Genomic DNA, 20,593 nt, shown 5'->3' on the forward strand with positions numbered 1-20,593 from the left:
GAATAATAACAAAGAAGAAGTGCAAGAGAGAATGGATCGGAGAGAAGGGAATTTCTTATTCATCGTATTGATTGATACATTTACAAATGAAATACATAGGCCTATATATAGGCAACAACATTAACCCTTCGGTACTCCAAAGGACACTTGAGTCTTCATATGTCCAGAAATACAATAACTGAGATAATGGCCACACATTATTATTATATTCATAACAATAATTCATTTTATTTTCTATCTTTTTTAACAAGTCATAAAGTTTATGATCATGACATTAAACTATTGTGCGGACAAAAAATATTTTCAAAATATACCTTTAGGATATGTTTGGTAGCCCGGAAAATGATTTTCGAAAATTATTTTCGGGCTTTCAGTGTTTGGCAACGTCCGGTAAATGTGGTCAACGGAAAATATTTTCCGTTGACCATGGAAAATCAGCCAATATTCCCAGAAAATGACTACCAATTTTTTTTTTTTTTCTGGAAGTCATTTTTTAGAATGGTCAAAATGGCCATCTCTCCCGTTCTTGGCCAAAATGGCCGAAAATCAAAGTAGATCTGCTCTGGTTTTTGGCCGAAACCATAACAGTCCAAAACTGCTCTGGTTTCCAGCAGAAATCATCCGCCGGAAACCTTACTATTTTTTATTTTTTTTATAATAAATATTATTATTTTATATTTTAACTAAAATAATAAAAATATATAATATACAATCATACTCATTTTCCAAACATACAAAGACAGTTTTCAAAAATGCAACCAAACATAGAAAATGAAACTGTTTTATGGAAATGACACATTTTCCAAAAAACATTTTTCAAAAATCATTTTCCTACTTTCCAAACACACCCTTAGTACAAAAATGATACGAGTGCTAGAGAAGACAAAATTATTAAAAGTATCACTTATTTGGTAGAATCTGAATATTAGCCAACTATGTATCATCTCTAATATAGTAATGTGTTTAAGAAAACCATGCGATGAACGACACAAAAAGTTTGTTGGCAAGCTTAACAACTTTCTGAATCCAATTAGAGCGACCGCTCATGAGTTGGATAACTCAATTAACTCAGCCCCTTTGACTTAGAAGACCCATCTCGAAAATTTGAGCATAAGATTTGAGTGTAAATAAAATGTGTTAAAAGTGCAAGTAACAGATACTAGTGTGCAAGTGAAATCACTTAAACACAATTTACTTGCACTCAAAGTTCCACACATAAGATATATATATATATATATATATATATATATATATATATATATATATATATATATATATATTGTCTCAATTTCCAAATTTACATACTACGAATATCAGTGTCGGGTTTATCTATCTTCGCAACAACAATGTTTGGTGGGGAAAGATAGATTCTCACTCTATACAGCAACTCGGCGTATGATACGATCGCCTTGCAAACGTATCGGTCGCACTTTTCGAGTAAGAACAAACTCCAAAGAAACTAAATATTCAAGAATAATGTATTTCATTCATGTTCAACACTTCTTATTATATAGCTTTATATAAGATGTAAAATAACTACTAAGCTTAAAAGTAGGATCAAAACTACACTAGTGGATGCGCATAATCAACAAGGTAACCCGACAATTTACGCGCTTTCCTTGGCCTGTCTCTACTAAGTCCACGTTCTGCATGTATGACACCTGCATCACCTCCCTCTATACGCATGATGACAGTATTTCTTCCTTTTGTATGTGACAGTGGTGTATTAATACCCCCCACCCACAGAATACACCTTGTCCTCAAGGTGGAAACTTGAAAGGAGATCAGAAAGCACATCTGTAGGCACCCAAATAGCCTCCTTAGGCGACAAATCTGCCCAGTGAATTAGAACTTGATCTTCAAGTGACCCTCCATGAAGGACAGATCGTGATTCAATAATCTTTAACGGCGCTGACTAGACATCCTGAAGGAAATCTATTGGAAGAGAGGAAGGTGATGAATCCGTAGCACCACCCTTGTAAGGTTTCATAAGTGACACATGAAAAACGGGATGAATCTTCGTTGACGCGGTGGAAGCTGCAAACGATACACCACGGCTCCAACACGCTCTATAATTTTAAACGGACCGAAGTAACGAGCGCCTAATTTAGGAAAAGGATGCTTAGCAACTGACAATTGTCGAAATGGCTGTAGTTTAACCCAAACCATATCGACCAATCATGTATTCCACCTCACGACGCTTACGATTAGCCATTTGAACCATTCGATGTTGGGCAGCAGATAGATTCTCTTTGAGTTCCGCCAGAAGTACATTAGGCTCAGTCAAGAGATCATCTAATGCACTAATATTAGTGGAATTTGGGGCATAATGTGGAATGACCAGAGGAAGTCGACCATACAAAGCCTGAAATAGACACATCTTGAGGCTATAGTTGTAGCTGCTATTGTAGTAGAACTCCGCCCAACTCATTAACGAAACCCATGTGGTCGGTTTATCACCTGCAAAAGCACGAAGATATTGTTCAATTCCCCTGTTCACCACTTCTGTCTGGCCATCTATTTGTGGGTGGTAAGCAGTACTATGTCGGAGACTTGTACCGCTAAATTCAAACAAAGTTGCCCAAAAAGTGCTGACAAAAATTGGATCACGGTCCGATATAATAGAAGTCAGAAATCTATGGTGTTTGACAATAATATCGATGAATAATTAGGCTGCCTTCTTGCTGTGAAATGGGTAGGTAATACTCCAAAATGAGCATATTTCATGAGACGGTTGACCACTACCATGATGGCAGTATCTACTATACTAATAAGAGCCAAAGAGAGTTAGGACTAAAATGGGTAGAAAAAATGGCGGTCAAATTATTTAATCAAATGGATGGTTCAGATTAATTATTTAATCAAATAGATGGTTAAGATAATTCAGATTAATATTATTAATAGAAATTACCTAATTTAACCTTACTTTTATGATTATCCGTTAAGTTTTCTGTTAAATATTCTCTTCTCCGTTAATATTCCGTTAACTTTTAACTTACCCATTAATTTATATAAGAAAGATATTAGGTTCGAACCTCATCTCAATCAAATTTGACATAATTAAGTTTCTCACTCTATTTTACTCTTATTAAATTAAATAAATTAGTAGCTACAACAAAAAATGATACATATGTATTTCTTTAATTTAGAATTATGTGTCTACAATACCTTTATTTGAAAAAATTATTCATTATCAAAAAATTAAATTAAATAAGAAAAATAATTTCATTAGTTATATTGTCTTTATTTTCTCTCATGCAAAGATTCTTTACATTCAAATTTATCAATTGATATTCATTACATTGTCCATTATCTTATTTTTACAATATCTTGTAATTAAATATCAAAGTTATAGTACAAAATAATGTTATATATTTATTTACCAAGTATTTTATTAATACTATGAAAAAAAATTTAAAATAATTTGAAGTTAATTATATTAACTACTTGGGATTGGTTGACAAAGAGAGTACTCAAATAATAACCAAACAAATTGAAGCGGAATCACTCTATTTTACTCTTATTGAATTAAATAAATTAGTAGTTACACCAAAAAATGATACATATGTATTTCTTTAATACCATGAAAAAAATAAAAAATAATAGTTTGAAACCAATCATATTAATTACTTGGGGGATCGGTTGACAATGAAAGTACTCAAATAACCCATTACCCAGCAAATTGAAGCGAGAAACTACCTTTTAATATCTTTGAAACACATAATATTTTAAATTTTAAATTTTTTATTAATTAATTTAATCTTTTTTCTTAAACTAGGGATTTCTTTATCCAGAATAACTCATTTAACAATAATGGTTGAACCAAATGAACCCCAAGCAGAACACCTAAAGGAAAGTCCATAGCTCCTATATCATAATCTCATTGCATTACGTTGTCATCTATGCTACCAACAATATCCGAATTGCAAATAACACACTACCAATAAAGAGGAAGAGAACAAATAGTAAATATGAAGACAATGACAATGTTACTCAAAAGAGAATTAAGAACACTTAGAAAAATTCAAATTAAAAGTAGTATTTATTTATACTATCATTTTTAGACCAAATATTTAGACTATCGATTTTACAAGGTTGCAAACATTTATTTTAGTAATAATTATAATGAATTTTCTATATTATCTTGGATTCATATACTTTGAGTTAGATATTTAAATAAAAAAATTCGACATTCAATTACCCATGTATAAACTTCTCCTATATAATCTTGCATTGATATACTTTCAAATATTTATTTAAATATAAACATTGGGCATTAACCCATTCTCGCAATGCGCGTATAAAACTAGTATCCCTACGAGGGTGGTAGGCCGACAATAAAATCCATTGTGAGCTTGTGCCACACTGAGTCTGGAATTGGCAATGGTTGTAGCAGACCAGCAGGTGTGGTCGTTAAGAACTTAGTTTGTTGACAAGTGAAACAAGAGCCAATGAAATCCTCCTCATCTCGTCGCATGTGCTGCCAGAAAAATAGCGTAGACAATCGGACCAAAGTACGTTTGATTCCAGAATGCCCCGCCACCTTGGACGAATGAAATTCCCGCAACAGGGTTGTTTTTAAAGATGAGTGGCAGCTGATAAAGTAGCGATTACAATAAAATAGAATACCGTTTCGACGAGAGAAGTCTACTGGTAATGTGTTATCATCCATGCGTTGGTGGAGAGCCTTAAGGTATTCTAATTCTTTATTTTCTTTCTGCAGAATCTCCAAGAATTTGAACACAAGCCAACTAGGAATCATCATCACAGAAGCACCCTCATGCAAACGGGATAAAGCATCCGCAGCGACATTTGTTTTCCTGGGTTTGTATTCGATTCGAAAATCATACCCCATGAGTTTGTGAATAAACTTTTGCTGCTCAGGGGTGTGAACCTTTTGAGATGGGAGTTCTTTAAGATTGAAAGTGATTTGTCTTAACAATAAAGGAACCTCCAAGCAAGTAGTGGCGCCATTTTTGGATTGCTACGGTTAAAGCCTGTAATTCCTTTTGATAGGTCGATGTTGATTGCTATTTTCCGTCCATCTTCTTACTGAAATAAGATATAGGGTGGCCGTGTTGCATGAGAACCACCCCCAAACTAGTGCCCGATGCATCGACTTCCACTACGAAAGGCTTCGTGAAATCTGGTAAACTCAAAACAGGGCTAGAAGCCAATGCAGCTTTGAGAGATTTTAAGGCATCATCAGCGTCGGGACCCCACTTGAAAGCTTACTTTTTTAGTAAGTCTGTAAGTGGAGCTGCAATGTTAGCAAACCCTTTAATAAATTGACGGTAATAACCAGCTAACCTAAGGAACCCCCGCAATTGTTTGGTGTTCATCGGAACTGGCCACGAGAGGATTGCTTCAATTTTTCTAGGATCTATTTGAAGTTGTTCCTGATGAATGATGTGCCCAAGATATTCGATAGAATCTCGACCAAAATCACATTTGGATAACTTTAAATAAAATTGATTAGTTTGCAAGCAACGAAACACCTCACGAACATGTGCAACGTGATCCCCCATTGACGAGCTATAAATCAATATATCGTCAAAGAAGACGATTACAAATTTTCGCAGAAAGGGCCCTAGGATAGAATTCATGGCTGCTTGAAAAGTAGATGGCGCATTTGTGAGACCGAAGGGCATGATCAAGAATTCATAATGCCCTTCATGAGTGCGAAATGCAGTTTTAAAAATATCATCTTCTGACATTCGTATTTGGTGTTACCCAGCTCGCAAATCCAACTAGGAAAAGATTGAGGCCTTTCCCAATTCGTTGCACAATTCGTCAACAGTGAGAATTAGAAGTTTATCTCGAACTGTGATGGCATTTAACGCCTGGTTATCGACACAAAAACGGTAGGTACTATCTTTTTTTTAAGACGAGGAGAATAGGAGAGGAGAATGGGCTTCGACTCGGCCTCACGAGACTTTGGTCCAACATTTCACGAACGAATTTCTCAATTTCAGCTTTCTGAAAATATGGGTAACGGTATGGACGCACATTTACGGGTTTGGTGTTAGGTAACAAATGAATTTTGTGGTAAAAAATGCGATGGGCTGGCAATTGAGATGGACGAAAATTCAAGTAACACTTCTTTTAATGGTTCTGGAATGTTGGGGGGGGGGGGTTGTTTGAATGGGAACTTGGCGATGGGCTCAGTCGGATTTATTGGTTGTATCTCGTAGAGGGCCCTAATGTCACCCTTGGTAGCCATAACTTGTAACTGATGGAAGGATATGGGTTGATTATTGAGGACAGATTCACCTTTAATCGTGATTGGTGTTGATCCCATGAGAAATGACATAGTCATTGCCGAGTAGTCATGAGTGACACTTCTAAGGCTTTGGAACCATTGAACACCCAATACCATATTTGGTCCAATGATGCTAAGAACTTGTAAATCAACCGTGAATGAATTTCCCTGCATGCAAATTTCCACGTTAGGACAAACATGTTGGTATCCTAGCGTATCACCATTCTCAATGTTGACCTTGAATTGCTTGATGACTTTTGTAGGCAACTGCAACTTCTCCACAATATCTGGGTTTATAAAATTGTGGGTGCTCCCACTGTCGATTAACACTAAGCATGGAGACTGTTTTATTTTGCCTATGAGGCATAACGACTATGGGTTGCCCGACCTTGTCATTGTGTTAAGCATGGATACATCGCCAGCAATGAACTCCACGTTAGTAGGATCCTCCTCACCAACAACAAGTTCTGCGTCCATGTCTGGATCCTCTTTGTCACCAATAAGCAATAAGAAGCGGCCTTTACAACGGTGATCCTGCGAATATTTTTGGTCACAATGAAAACAGTCCCTTATCACACCGGTCATGTATCTCCGCTGCCGTGAACTTCCATATGGGCAAGGTAGGAGTCGGCAGTGTATGAGGCTTTGATAGAAATTTCTGGCCACTAGTTCCCCAAACAGCATACCCGAGGGTTGCGAATTTGGAGCTGGCCGAATTGTGACCTGTGAAAAACTAGAACCTCTAGGCTGCCAACAGTTTTCTTCCGGAATGGTTAAAGGTCTTGGGTTCTCTCGATAGGCTATGCGACATTCAGCCATTAATTCATTGTGGCGAGCTTCATGAGCTTTAGCCAACTCGAAAGCTGCTAGAATGGACCTTGGTTTGGCCAATAATAACTCCCGTCGTATGTGTGGTTTCAGCCCTCCATGACATAGGAAACCAATTGGGTCTCGAACACTCCTGTCACCCTGTTGAGCAATTTCTCAAGCATCGCTTGGAAGTTTGCTACAGTTTCTATCTGCATAAGTTTGGCTCAGTTCGGCTAGAGGATCTTCAAAATGCATGGTACCGAACCGGAGTTGAGCCTTTTCCAGGAAGTTGTGCCAACAAAAAATCATGCGATTTCGTTTCATTCAACGAAACCACTCCAAAGCATCTCCCTCCAAGCAGAACCCGACAATTTGCAGCCGTTGGTTCTCGGGAGTCTGGTGAAAATTAAAATATTCCTGTATATTGAAGATCCATTGTTGGGGATCAGCCTCTCCAAATTTTGGGATATCAAGTCTCATGCTACTGTGTTTTTGTACAAACGAGTTTCCATCAGAAGATCATTCACCCGTGGCGATGGTAATCCCAAGATTTGCCCGGAATATAGGCCGTTGTTGGGAGTGTGGTGTGGAGGCTTCTAACTCTTGCTCATACACTACTTTAGCCTTCTCATGGTGAGTCTGTGACTTCGCTTCCATGGAAGCCATGAAGGATTAGAATTGGTCCTTCCATTCGATTTGAAGTCGAGTTTCTTGGATGGACAACATCTCATCAAATATCTGCTTAAGATTTTGCATGGTTGCTGGAGGATCAGATGATTCTGACATCTTATTTCTCTCTTTCCTTTACCAAGTCCTTGGTCTGTCTCTACCTAGTCCACCTCTTGCCTTCATGACACCTGTATCACCTTCCTCTGTATGCATGATGACAATATTTCTCGCTTTGGTATGTGACAGTGGTGTATCAGCGTACAACAAGAAATGGTTTAAATGTAAGCAACACACCAATTCCCTCAATCACATTTAGAACAAAGAAAACCATATGATTGCCTGCAATATATATAATATCTGGTTAACTGTACTCAACCATTTCCCTTCTGCATTGGAACACATTGTATAGAAAATGATGAAATGATTGTATTACTTCATACTAAGAGATGGGAAATTATACCAACAAAGCTTCATATCTTTTCAAGAAAATACAAAAATGGGCAACAAATTTGATGACAATATCCCTACCTGGAAGGAAAGCAACATCTTGTCTTTTTTCTGACCAAGAAAATCTACCCAAAAAGAAAGTTTAAGAAAATAAATTTTGAATTGTGAATTAAAATTCTCAGGTGAAAAGGAAAACTCACAGTGCTCCAGCCCCTGCTGGACCTATAGTTTTGAAGATTGACATTCCAGTCATTGCAACACCATTAGCTGCTGCTCTTTGATCTTGCTCCTACAATCAATCGGGTTTGATGGGGATTAAATTTTTTTTTTTTTTGAGTACTATTGACTCTGTTACAATGTAGTATCTGTTCATAGCTACTTTCTCAATCTAATGAAGCACAAAGAGTCAACAGTTACTTCCACTGAGGCTCGAACCCACTGGATGCCACTAGACCACAAGGTCGTTGGCGGGGATTAAATTATTAAATACCCTTGCACAACAAATGCGAGAAGGTGAGGTGCAAGTGAAACAAATTTCAATGATGGGGAAAACAACACAAAAAAATTACCACAGCTTTGTTCTGCAGTATAAAAAGTCCTGTTATAATTGCCACCTGATGATATAACCAAACAAAAGGTTGTAATGGTACGGTTAACAAAAGGAAAATATTTTCTTTGATACTTTTGTGAACAATCATGTTAAGAATTTCATTCTTGACATGAAATTACTTACATTCAAAATGCTCTTTAAGAGAGATGCACAGCTTAACACTAGAGAGAGGGAAATCCCAGATAAGTTTGCAATGTAGGGGTAGCTTGTCAGCAGGGGTATTGACATTATCTGCATATATATATGCAATCATGCATTCAAATTAATTAATTGAATCAAAGTATTAAATTGTTTATTGAGGAATTTTGATACATTAGCTTGAAATATTGAATTGGTTACTTACTCCTGCAATTCGCATTACTGTTACAGGGCCAAAGGCTCTCTCAATGCTGGGATAGAGCAAAACTTGAAAGACTAGAAGGCTGAACCCTAAACACACAAAAGAATCACAATTGAAGGAATAGAAAAGAATGTTTAATTTGCATAGGCTAAATATGCTCTTTGAAGTGATTTCAATTTGTATATAATGCATTTTAGAGACGTGCTTACCAACGAAAGTCACACAAGTAAAGTGACTACAATTTGAGAAAGCTTTAATATTTTATTTTATTATTACTTAAGTCTTTATTATTTTGTAGTTTACTTCAAGTAGTTTTGGAATAGCTAATAGTTTGAGTTTTAGAACCTAGTTATGAATGGAAAAAATTGTATTATCTAATTATAAAAGGAGGGAACAACATAATAACAGGCGTACATTATTTTTACTATGAGAAATTAGACTTGTCACGTGCCAATATCACATGAATTGACGAGGTTGAAATAATAGTAATGTTCATAGCTTCAATCATACTATTGCAACAACCGAAAAAAAAGAAAGAAAAATTAGGTGATAGAATAATATCATAGCACTTCCAACATCCCAAAAAACTCAAAATATACCTCAAAACACTTAGTAGGTCGAGACAAGTTTAACGACAGTAACACCAACCAGATTTATCGTTGAAAAACTGCTTATGCACTGACGCGTGTCGTTAGAGGGTGAAAGTTGTTCCGGCGTGTGGAGGTGCATGAAACCTTTGATGGCGGCATGATTTAAGCTTCAACATCGCCTTACCATTTCTTTTTTAGCCAAATATCTCACTCTCATCGTCACGCTCTAATACCATGCTAATTGGAAGAAATTTTGTGTATTTTCTACGCATTTAAGGAAGTTGTACAATGTGCTCTATATATATATATATATATATATATATATATATATATATATATATAGACACACACACACATCAACTACGAAGCTATGCCACTTAATTTGAAATTAAATCCAAAATCAGGAGAAAACTTCTAGCTAATTCCCTCCTAACTATTCTAACATTTATATTATTAGTTAGTCTTTATTATTTAGTCTTTATTATTTAGTAGTTTAGTTCAAAGTAGTTTTGGATGGCTATTAGTTTTGGTTATAGAAGGATTCCTAGCCCTAGAATGAATGGAAACATTGTATTCTCTAATTATAAAAGGAAGAAACTGATAACACATGATGTGCCATTGACTGTGTATAGTTTGTTGTAACTATATATTTCATATTTGTTATTGTTTATTAGCTTTTATTTAATTGGTTGTTAGGTTTACCATTGTACTATAAACACTATTATTTGATTTATGCAAAATCATTCTCTCTAACTCTACCTCATGGCGGCTAATGATGCCACTCCTACTCGTGATACTAATATCACAAATAATGAACCTAATATCTTCCCTAACCCGATTAATCTTCCACCTACTGTTGAAAATTCCCATAACATTCCTAACACTCTTGAACCTGCACAACCAATAATTGTGGTTACATTTCATAACAAAAAAAAAAAAAAAAAAAAAAAAAAAAAAACTCACCTCCTCTAGCTATCTCACTTGGAAAATTCAGCTTGAAGCCATACTTATTGGCTATAATCTTAAAGACTTTATTGATGAAAGTAAATCTATCCCACCCACTTGTGTATGCCAAGATAAGATTATCTTTGGTGCTATAGCTGCTGGTACTATCTTCCGCTCTTGGGCCTCTCATCACTGGTGTGCGGACATCTCGCGAGGCGTGGAGTATCCTAGCAAATATTTATAGGCCCTACTCGTGGCCCCATCAAGCAACTCAAGGATCAACCTAAGAAGAGGTGAAACGACAATCTCATGTTGTTACTACCTCACCAGTTGCACCCTCTTGATTGCTAGATAGTGGTGCCTCCTATCATGTTAAAACATATCTTTCTAATCTTGCTCTTCACACACACCATATGATGGTATATATATATGAAGTAATGATAGGCAATGGTTCTGGTTTTCCCATTTCACACACTAGTTTTATTTCTATCCCTCTACATCTAAATCTTTTTCGTAAGAAGGGTAAGGGAGTTTGGGATCTCAACAAAACCCGACCAACATCTTTGTTTTTCTTTCACGAATTTAATCTTCCTCTAGTAGCATATATAGCTTGTGACATTTGTATTTTGAACATAACAATATCCTATTTCTAAAATCAACTTTGGGAGGCGTTGAGCTGGGTGAAGGATAACTGTTATGATGACCTAGTGGTTGAAATGGATGCGCAACAGATTGTCAAGCACCGACAACTTGAGAACCTTTCTCCTTGTGGTTTACTGTTTAGTGATATTAATTGTTTTTTATCTTTGTTTCCAAATGTTACTCTTTGTTTTGTTAGGCGTTCTGCAAACGATGTTGCTCATTTGTTAGCAAAGGACGCTAGTTTGGGTTTAGAGAGTCGATTTTGGTTTGATACCGACCCTTCTTTTATTTTACAGGCTTTATGTACAGATCGATAATATATAATTTTTGTGTGGTTTTGTTTTTTTAAAAAAATCAACTTTGGGAAAGTTTTGATTTATAGGAAAGTTGAATAAAATAGAATAGATTAATAGAAAAATGACACATTTGGTTATTGAGTTATACCCTAGGTATAGATTCAGCGTCTCATTCTATTTTTGGTTTCTATGTTATTTATGAAGTTGTGGTTTGAGTTCTTCTTGTTAATATTCCATTAAATTTAAATGGAAAATAATAAATAAATAAAAAGCTTAAATGACAAATAAATATGCAATCTTGATTCCATATTTTAGACTATTTCTAGTGTTTAGTGTAGGGCTGTCAAACTGGGTTGAAACTAACAGTGGGGCGTGTTAGAACCACAAAAAATATGACCCGTGAGATAACGGGCCTAGCGGGCTTGGCCCTCTAAGACTCGCAGCCGCGTGGGCCTACCTGCGGCCAGGACCCATTAAAAAAAATTAAATATACATATATATGTTGACAGTACTAGTTTAGTGAGTTTCTTTGACAAACTTCAAGTTTCTATCTTTTACCTTTGTTTACCCTGCGTTGGCGTTTAGAGTTTGTCAAATAAATTATTAGAATATTGGGAACATTTGTCTCATACAAGTGAAGATGAAATCAATGTTTTATGTTTACTTATGCCATTCAATTTTTGTTTTTATTTGTTCAACTTTAACAAAAGATTAACATTAATGACTAAAACTGTCCATTTGAGAAGAACATATGGACAAAAAGAAATTTCAATAACTGAGGGACGACTCTATACATGACATATAACCGAGGGATCAAATATTCCAATTTCTCTAGATTAATTTGTAGAAAAAAAGGCTATGTACCTGAGATTGCAAGAACCACTCCAACAGCATCTGTAGAATAACCTAAACCACCAAGTCTTCTGGGGCTCTCAGCCCATAATGAGAATATCTGTAGCAGAAAATGGTCACATATACTCTGATCTACTAGAACTGTAAAGTGGAAAATGAATACAACATCTACCTCTGAATAGGCAATATCATCAAGACAGAAGACACAATATATTATGATGGCTGACATTAAGGGCCAGTTTTTGTAAATGCTCTTTCTAGGAGTTGATTTCTCATCATCCTCTGAAACCCTGTATGCGTTAGTTGCAAGTCGAAACACTTGCCGAATCATGTTTGTGTAGTGTTTCCTACATGCCCGTGAGTTGTCTATTAGGTCGTAATGCACATAAGTCAAATTAACATTAACGGGTCATTTCTTACTCTCTAAATTTTCAACCCGCTGGGCCTCCCTCAACAAAAGCAAAGAATATAAAAGAAATAATCTAATTTGAGATGGGAATTGGAGAGTAAAGAAGATGTACCGGTAGCCAAAATGAAGAAATGGTCACTGCCAATGCAAAGAGTGAAATGCAGAGACAAGGCAAGAGGTACGGAAATCTGCCAAATAGTTGAATTTGTAGTTGAATTAGAATATTTAAAAAGTGAAGTAAAACAACAAATTAAAGTAGATAAAATTACCTCCCAAATAGAGATTCTGCTGAGAACAATGAAGGATACTTCTCCGCAGGCTTCGTTTATAAGTACCCAAAAAAAAACACTTTGGTGTTCGAATTATACGTCACTGATTGTTTTAGTCACTACTAATAAAAGTTACAAATTGAACCACGGTAAGCAGGGGTGGACTATTCGCCTTTTTTTTTTTTTAATCGGTCAACTATGAATATTTACTCTTTGTGGTCGTTTGTCAGTTTATTCATGCACACTTTCAAATAGTGATTGTGAGTTTACTTGTGACTCCAGAAAAAGAAATGCAACAGAAGATGAGACCAAAACAATTAGGCCCACCCCAATTGTCTATTTTGGCACAAATTTTAATAGAAAAAAAATTGACACATTACTTTTTACACAAATGGGAGAATGAGATTTTAGCCATTTTTTTCCTATGGGATTTTGTTAGAAAATGGTGGGCCTGCCCAGAGAGGAAGAAGCTGCGCTTGTGATTATGTATATTTTATATATTTTTTTCTGTTTTAGATTTTGTTTTATTATTTTATTTTCTTTTTTTTCCTCCATCTCATTTTTTCTTTCCTAATCACATTTACAAAAACTTCTCAAAAATCACACCTGCGCAAGAAAGCCTCCTATAGCTGGGCCAATGATTAGCCCTATACCCCAGGACGTGCAAATCTAATTAAATTCGACCAAGAATGATGAGTGTTTGTCCAAAAATCAAAAGCTAAATAAGCAGTAATTGGGATTTGGAAAATTAAGGACACAATTTTTTTAATTTTTTTTTTTACCGCTGACATTCCCAAAGATAGGTATCTTTCATGAAAGAATTCTGCGGAAAATGCCTGGACATCAACAAAGTTAAGTCACACACAACATGATGAAAAATGCATAATATATATATATATATATAACTCGGTTTGATAACATAGTTAGCTTATCAACTAATTTTGACATATTTGACCATTATTAGCTATTTGATTTGGTTAAACTGTTTGATTAATTAGGCTTTTGTAACAGTTTATTGCACTAAAATAATAAAATTTAAAAAGCTATTCAAAGTAGTTTTTTTATCAACTTTTTGAGAAAGTAATTTAACATGTAATTAGCTATCAAGTAACAACTAATTACCAAACATCTTTCTACAATCAACTAATGCTATCAACTAGTCAAACTCACTAATTCAATCCATTAACAACTATTTACCAAACAACAACCCCATTAATGTAAACCAAAAGATGAGAGGAGATACATTTATTGGTCCAAGCAAACCATTGAAGCTTCCAAGAAGAAATCTAGTAATGACTGCCATCCAGAAGTTGACGCTAAAACCAAAGAGAGTATTGAAAATCACCCTGATGACAGCACATATATAGGTAGTAAGATTAGGCAGCCCGTGCTTGAATAGAATTGAGTAAAGCTAAGAATTATATATGAAAGAAAGTTGGGAAAATGGATGATCTATCATCTATTATACACTGTGGTTGTGCCAAATATAATAACTGGTTTTCGACCAAATCGATCCGCCATCCTGCCCCAGAACACAGATGTCAATGCCCTTCCAAGCATGAATGCAGATCCTTCAATTCACACATCAATTCAATTTACCCAAATTAAAGGATTAATTCAATCTACTGTGGATTAGTTATATTAACCCAAGATTATATAAATATGCAGAAAATTAGCCTACCTACATAACCTGCATAGTTGCCAATATCTTCTTCTGTCTCTGCAATTTGGAAGTCCCTTATCTGCCATGATATATAATCAATCAGGAACTCATCAAATTAAAGAGGCCCAAAGAGTTTAAAGATATGTATAAGTGTGTAACTTTACCATGAAATAAATGAATGGGAAGAGAGAAGTTATTGGGAGTGCTGAAAAGTGTGGACAAGAAAAAGATCAGATCAGATCAGATCATCAGATAATGTAGTTTGAACTAATCATCCATGAGAGAATGTTAAATAAGTTGATGACAGCAGGTAGCTTAGCTTAGCTTGTGTAGCAAGTAAAGTGATGAGATCAAGAGAATACATACATGTACAGAGCACAATACTCCAAATGGTGATAAGCATTTTGAGGGGAATCTGTGTCTGCAACTCTTTCTGCTGCTCCACCTTACACCCTGGGCACTTCTCATAGTAGCATTTCTCCCCTTTCTGCAGCAACGCCTCATTGTTCTCCAATCCCAATTCACTCGCCATTTCCATCCAACCTTACTACTTAAACTTCTCTTTCCCTTTTGTCTTTAATTTCTTCTCCTCTTTTCTGTCTGGGTTGTGTTTATAAGTGTATGGAACCAGAAGAACATGATTGGATAACCAACATGTGACTGGTTCTAATACCATTTGTTAGGATTAAGCACTTATCACATATGTCAAAAAATTATCGATTGTCAATCACATTTTTAAAATGTTAGGTGTTAGATTTGACTTTTGGAGCCCTTTACCATTCTCCGCTAAACAATCATTCCAAAAAACACTGAGTGTTGAACTTGATCACTTGACTTTTACCGACCTCTGCACAAGTGCATAACCCATCTTTTAACTATTAACCAATTATAAATCGTCAGGTAAACAAAACCTTTTGCTGATATACTCGAGTATGTTACGGTTTAACGTTGATGTGTTCGGGATTTATTATGAGGAACAGTCCGGAATTGTCGGCAATTTTCACTTCCGACAAAATAATTGCAGTGGAGAGGGACACGTACCAATAATAATGGCAAATTATAGGGCCACAATCAATTGTGAACCGTGCATCAAAACGACGTCGTTTTGATTAATGAAAACAGACAGATGAAATCACCTCCATTCCGCGCCATTCACTTTCAGTTCATATACACTGCAGTTACATTTCAACACAATTGCAGTTACATTTCGATATAACTACAATTTCATTCGATAATATAAAAACACAAATGTGAAACTGTTATTCAGTATCGGTTCATATACACTGTAGTTACATTTCAACACAACTACAGTTACATTTCGATATAACTACAGTTTCATTCGATAATATAAAACAAAAATGTGAAACTGTTATTCAGTATCAATTCATATACACTGCAGTTACATTTCAACACAACTACAATTACATTTCGATATAACTATAGTTTCATTCGATAATATAAAAACAAATGTAAGACACTATCTTTTGAGATGACATATAGTATCAGTGACCACGGTCCACGGTATAACGACTGACCAATAATTGGGGTTTTTTTTTGTCAAACATTTTCTTGTCAGGGAGATGGAGGAGAAAGTAGGCAAAATGAAAAAAGAAAAAAAAAATATAAATCTACCATCTTAATAAGAGCAAAGATTATAACAGGAAGAAAAAAGAAAAGGTTGATAGTAATTATTTATTTAAATAAATGATTCATATTATATCTGTTTAAATATTTTAAATGATTTTCGTATCTTATCTTAATTATTATTAATTTTTTCCCAAATAGCCCTGCCTCCGTTAATTTTCTTATGTGCAGCTCCGTTAATTTGTTATGTGCATGCGGTTCCTTAATTTCTTACTTCCTCAAAGTTTAATGCCTATTGCCCGTCCGCAACTTAAGATACTTTAACATTATATAACTCAAAAATAATGAAAGATAACTCATAACTCCAAGCAGTGGAAATCCCATGGTTAGTATCAATATTTTAAAAAACTTAATTAAAAAGGAGGAAAGTATCAATTTAATCATTAAAGAAAATACAACAATGCTAATCCAAAAAATATAATAGGTGTAAAATGGACATGAAAATTAGTGATGGAAGTAGAAGCCTTGTAGCATCCGTGTTTGAAAAATGTGATGAACAACTCATAGTCTTATCCAACAAACAAGTTATGCAATTGGAACAACAAGTATTGCTCCTCTTACAACCACAAATACTTATGTTTTACAATATATTAACTTATGACTAACTACATATGAATCTTGTAGGGTCAAACTCTAAGAATACAACATATCAACAACTGCTTACAAGATGAAGAATATATAATACAATTGAGGTCTCAATCTTATACACAACAAGAAAAACACATTGTATCATATACCATAACATCATTGCACGAATCCTTCTCATTCACTACCACCAGTAAACAAGAAGCAGTGAAGACACAATCAACAAAAAAGAAACTAAACTTCACTAAAGATGGAGAAGATGAAGACAATTTCGAATCTCAGCAAAAACGCGCTAAGAAAAACTAATTTATTCTACTCAAATGAGGACTATTTATCAAACTATTTTCTTCCGGTGGTTCATCATGATAGACGGTCAACTTTAAATCTCAGCAAAAACGCGCTAAAAAAAAACTAATTTATATTTATCAAATTAACTATTTTCTTCCCATGGTTCATCATGATAAACAGTCAGCTTTAGTTAGTAGTTAATTTGTTTCTAGATACTTTAGTTATAATTTAGCTAATTTCAATTTCCTTATCTTTATTAAAATAAGCATCGAGACTATTTCATTGACTATTTTATTTATTTTATTATGGTTATTAGTTTGCAAGTTAATTTTATGAAAAAATATGTCACAAGTCATAGTTATGCATTGTTAAAATATTTACTTTTATGACAAATTTGATAATCTTATATTGATATACGCCATGATACCGAATCATACTTAGCTTTAAAAAATTCTGAAATAATAATTTAAAAATATATATTGGCATTGATATATTCGCTCAAAGCGTGTGTAGAAACTAGTCTAAAAGAAAGGGAAAAAAGTGATGCAAACCAGCTTAGTTGGCTATTTAATACTATTAGGGTTGGGCAGTTTAATTAAAAAAAAAAAAAAAGCAATCGTGGGGTATTTTAGGGCTTTCATTGATTACTTTCCAACACAGTAATTCCTTGTATGTTTCTGATGCGATTGTAGGCATTTATTTTCGGTTTTTGTAGGCGGTACAAGTGTATTTTAATTTTTTTTTTCCTTCTAAAAGGTTGAATCTCTAAATCGAGGGCAACATTTTTATTTTTTAGCAACGCACATAAGTGTATCGTTATGCTGGGTTCTTGGCGTTGTAATCCATACATATATTACATTTTTTTTTTGAAAACATATATTACACTTGAAAACATGGAATTTAGAAAGCCTAACTTAAAGAATAACACTTGTAAATGAGTAATATAGTAAATACCATGGACACTTGAATTCATCATATCATCACCAAATTCAGAATACATTTTCTATATGATGGTACAATTATGCAGTCCAGCTCGCTCCTAGCTCAAGAAGACTATTGATCTACCTAAATAATCAGTGTAGTTAACATAGATGCTACACATCAAGTATTATATGGAATTTCAGTGATTATGATTGTGTAAAATAGGATTCTAGTATCAATAAATTTACTATGGTGCATCTCAATAAGAGTGTATTTCAATCCTTTAGTCCCAACTAACTACACTATATATCTTGTGTGAGGGAAATACTCCATGTATAATAAACGATATACTATACAAACAGAAATGGTCTAGTTTATAATTTTTTTTTACCACATTAAAGGGTGGAATGCACGCCACCATGACATCTGCATCCGTTTGGGCATCATGTTTCTCTCCGTGGTTACCCAGTCGTTATACCGTGGACCGTGGTCACTGATACTACAGTTCATCTTAAAAGATACTACCTTACATTTGTTTTTATATTGTCGAATGAAACTGTACTTATATCGAAATGTAACTGTAGTTGTGTTGAAATGTAACTACAATGTATATGAACTGATACTGAATAACAGTTTCACATACATTTGTGTTTTATATTATCGAATGAAACTGTAGTTATATCCAAATGTAATTGTAGTTGTGTTGAAATGTAACTGAGTGTATATGAACTGATACTGAATAACAGTTTCACATTTGTGTTTTTATATTATCGAATGGAACTGTAGTTATATCGAAATGTAACTGAAGTTATGTTGAAATGTAATTGCAGTTATGTTGAAATGTAATTGCAGTGTATATAAACTGAAAGTGAATGGCACGGAACGGAGGTCGTTTCATCTGTCTATTTTTATTAATCAAAATGACGTCGTTTTGATGCGCGGTCCACGATATAATTTGCGGTGGTTACCCTCACTAGTTGGTTGACACTCTCGAGGAAAGCGGCAAGGAGATCATGCTGTAATGGTTTAAAAAGAGGTGGTGTTAGTAGATTTGCAATGCTATGTGTTCTGGTTCTTTTTGTAAGGTTAGCATGGTAAGCATGTCCGGTCCTATCATTTTTAATATACTAAATGTATATAATGTACATTCAGTACACAAATGATGTTCATCTCCTAAATAAAATGTACATTTTTAATATATTAAAAATACATTATTTTTATACTGAACGTACATTATTTGATAGTATGGTCCACACAATAATGATTGATGTCAAAATAATAGCCCTATTAAACTTAACATATATTTTTATACCTAAAATTTAAATTATTTAAAGAAAAAAAAACTATTGTGCTATCCATACTATTAATAAGAACAAAATCAATTTTAACTTCTAGTCCAAAACACTCCTATACTATTACAGAGCGTTTGGTTGGAGAAACTTACAATTCCATTCCCACTTAATTCCCACATAATTCCGAATGTAACTAAATTCCTTTGTTTGGTGGGACGGAATTGCAATTCCCTCATTTTCATGGAATTAGAATCCCATGCCCCCCCCCCCCCCCATGGAATTAAAATTCCATGGATTTTAAGAAGAAAAAAAGACAATGATGAGACAAAATTACCCTTAAATTTTTTTAACCTAAAATTGATATCTACATTCCCTTCTAAATTATAGTGTGTATTATTCTGTTTTCAAAAAAAAAAAAAAATAGTGTGTATTATTATTCTTCGACTTCTCTTTGTGTATGTTCATTTAAATCTTTATATGCAACAACTATTCAAAATTTGCATTCTTTATATGCATTGTTTAATTATATACATCAATTTTAATGTATGTTTCTTTGAATTCTTTATATGCAGAACTCTTCAAACAACAATGACAACAACAACAAAAACAAAAACAATAACAACAACAATGGGCATTTTGGACTTTATACTACTTATTCCCTCTCAATTCTCATGTATACCAAACATTGGAATTGAAATTCCTTGTAATTTTATTCCTGTAAACCAAACACTGGAATTTAAACTCCCACTTTATTACCGCATTATTCTTTTCCCATGGAATTGCAATTCTTTTCCCACTTAATTCCTTCCCTCCACCCAAACACCCCGTTAAGGTTTGCGTAATATTGTAAAATATTGTAATACAATTCCTATTAGTACTATAATTGTACATTAAAATATGGTAATACAAATATTCATAATAAAATATTTTCTTTCATACTTTCCCACAAGTGACGATTCCCCCTAGGCCAGCTCCCGTGCTTCCCGGAGCAAATGTGGGTGGACCCCGGACCGTTAAACTGACGGAGAGAAAGACCCTGTAAATTTACCAAAAAAAAAA

General features: G+C 34.5%; 1 pseudogene; it reads right to left on the minus strand.

Moving 5' to 3' along the window:
• Positions 1-4,312: 4,312 nt before the first annotated feature.
• Positions 4,313-15,547, minus strand: LOC116005560 (annotated as a pseudogene).
• Between the last annotated feature and the right edge of the window lie 5,046 nt (positions 15,548-20,593).

This window comes from Ipomoea triloba, chromosome 15, assembly GCF_003576645.1.
Source record: "Ipomoea triloba cultivar NCNSP0323 chromosome 15, ASM357664v1".
NCBI classification, from domain to species: domain Eukaryota; kingdom Viridiplantae; phylum Streptophyta; class Magnoliopsida; order Solanales; family Convolvulaceae; genus Ipomoea; species Ipomoea triloba.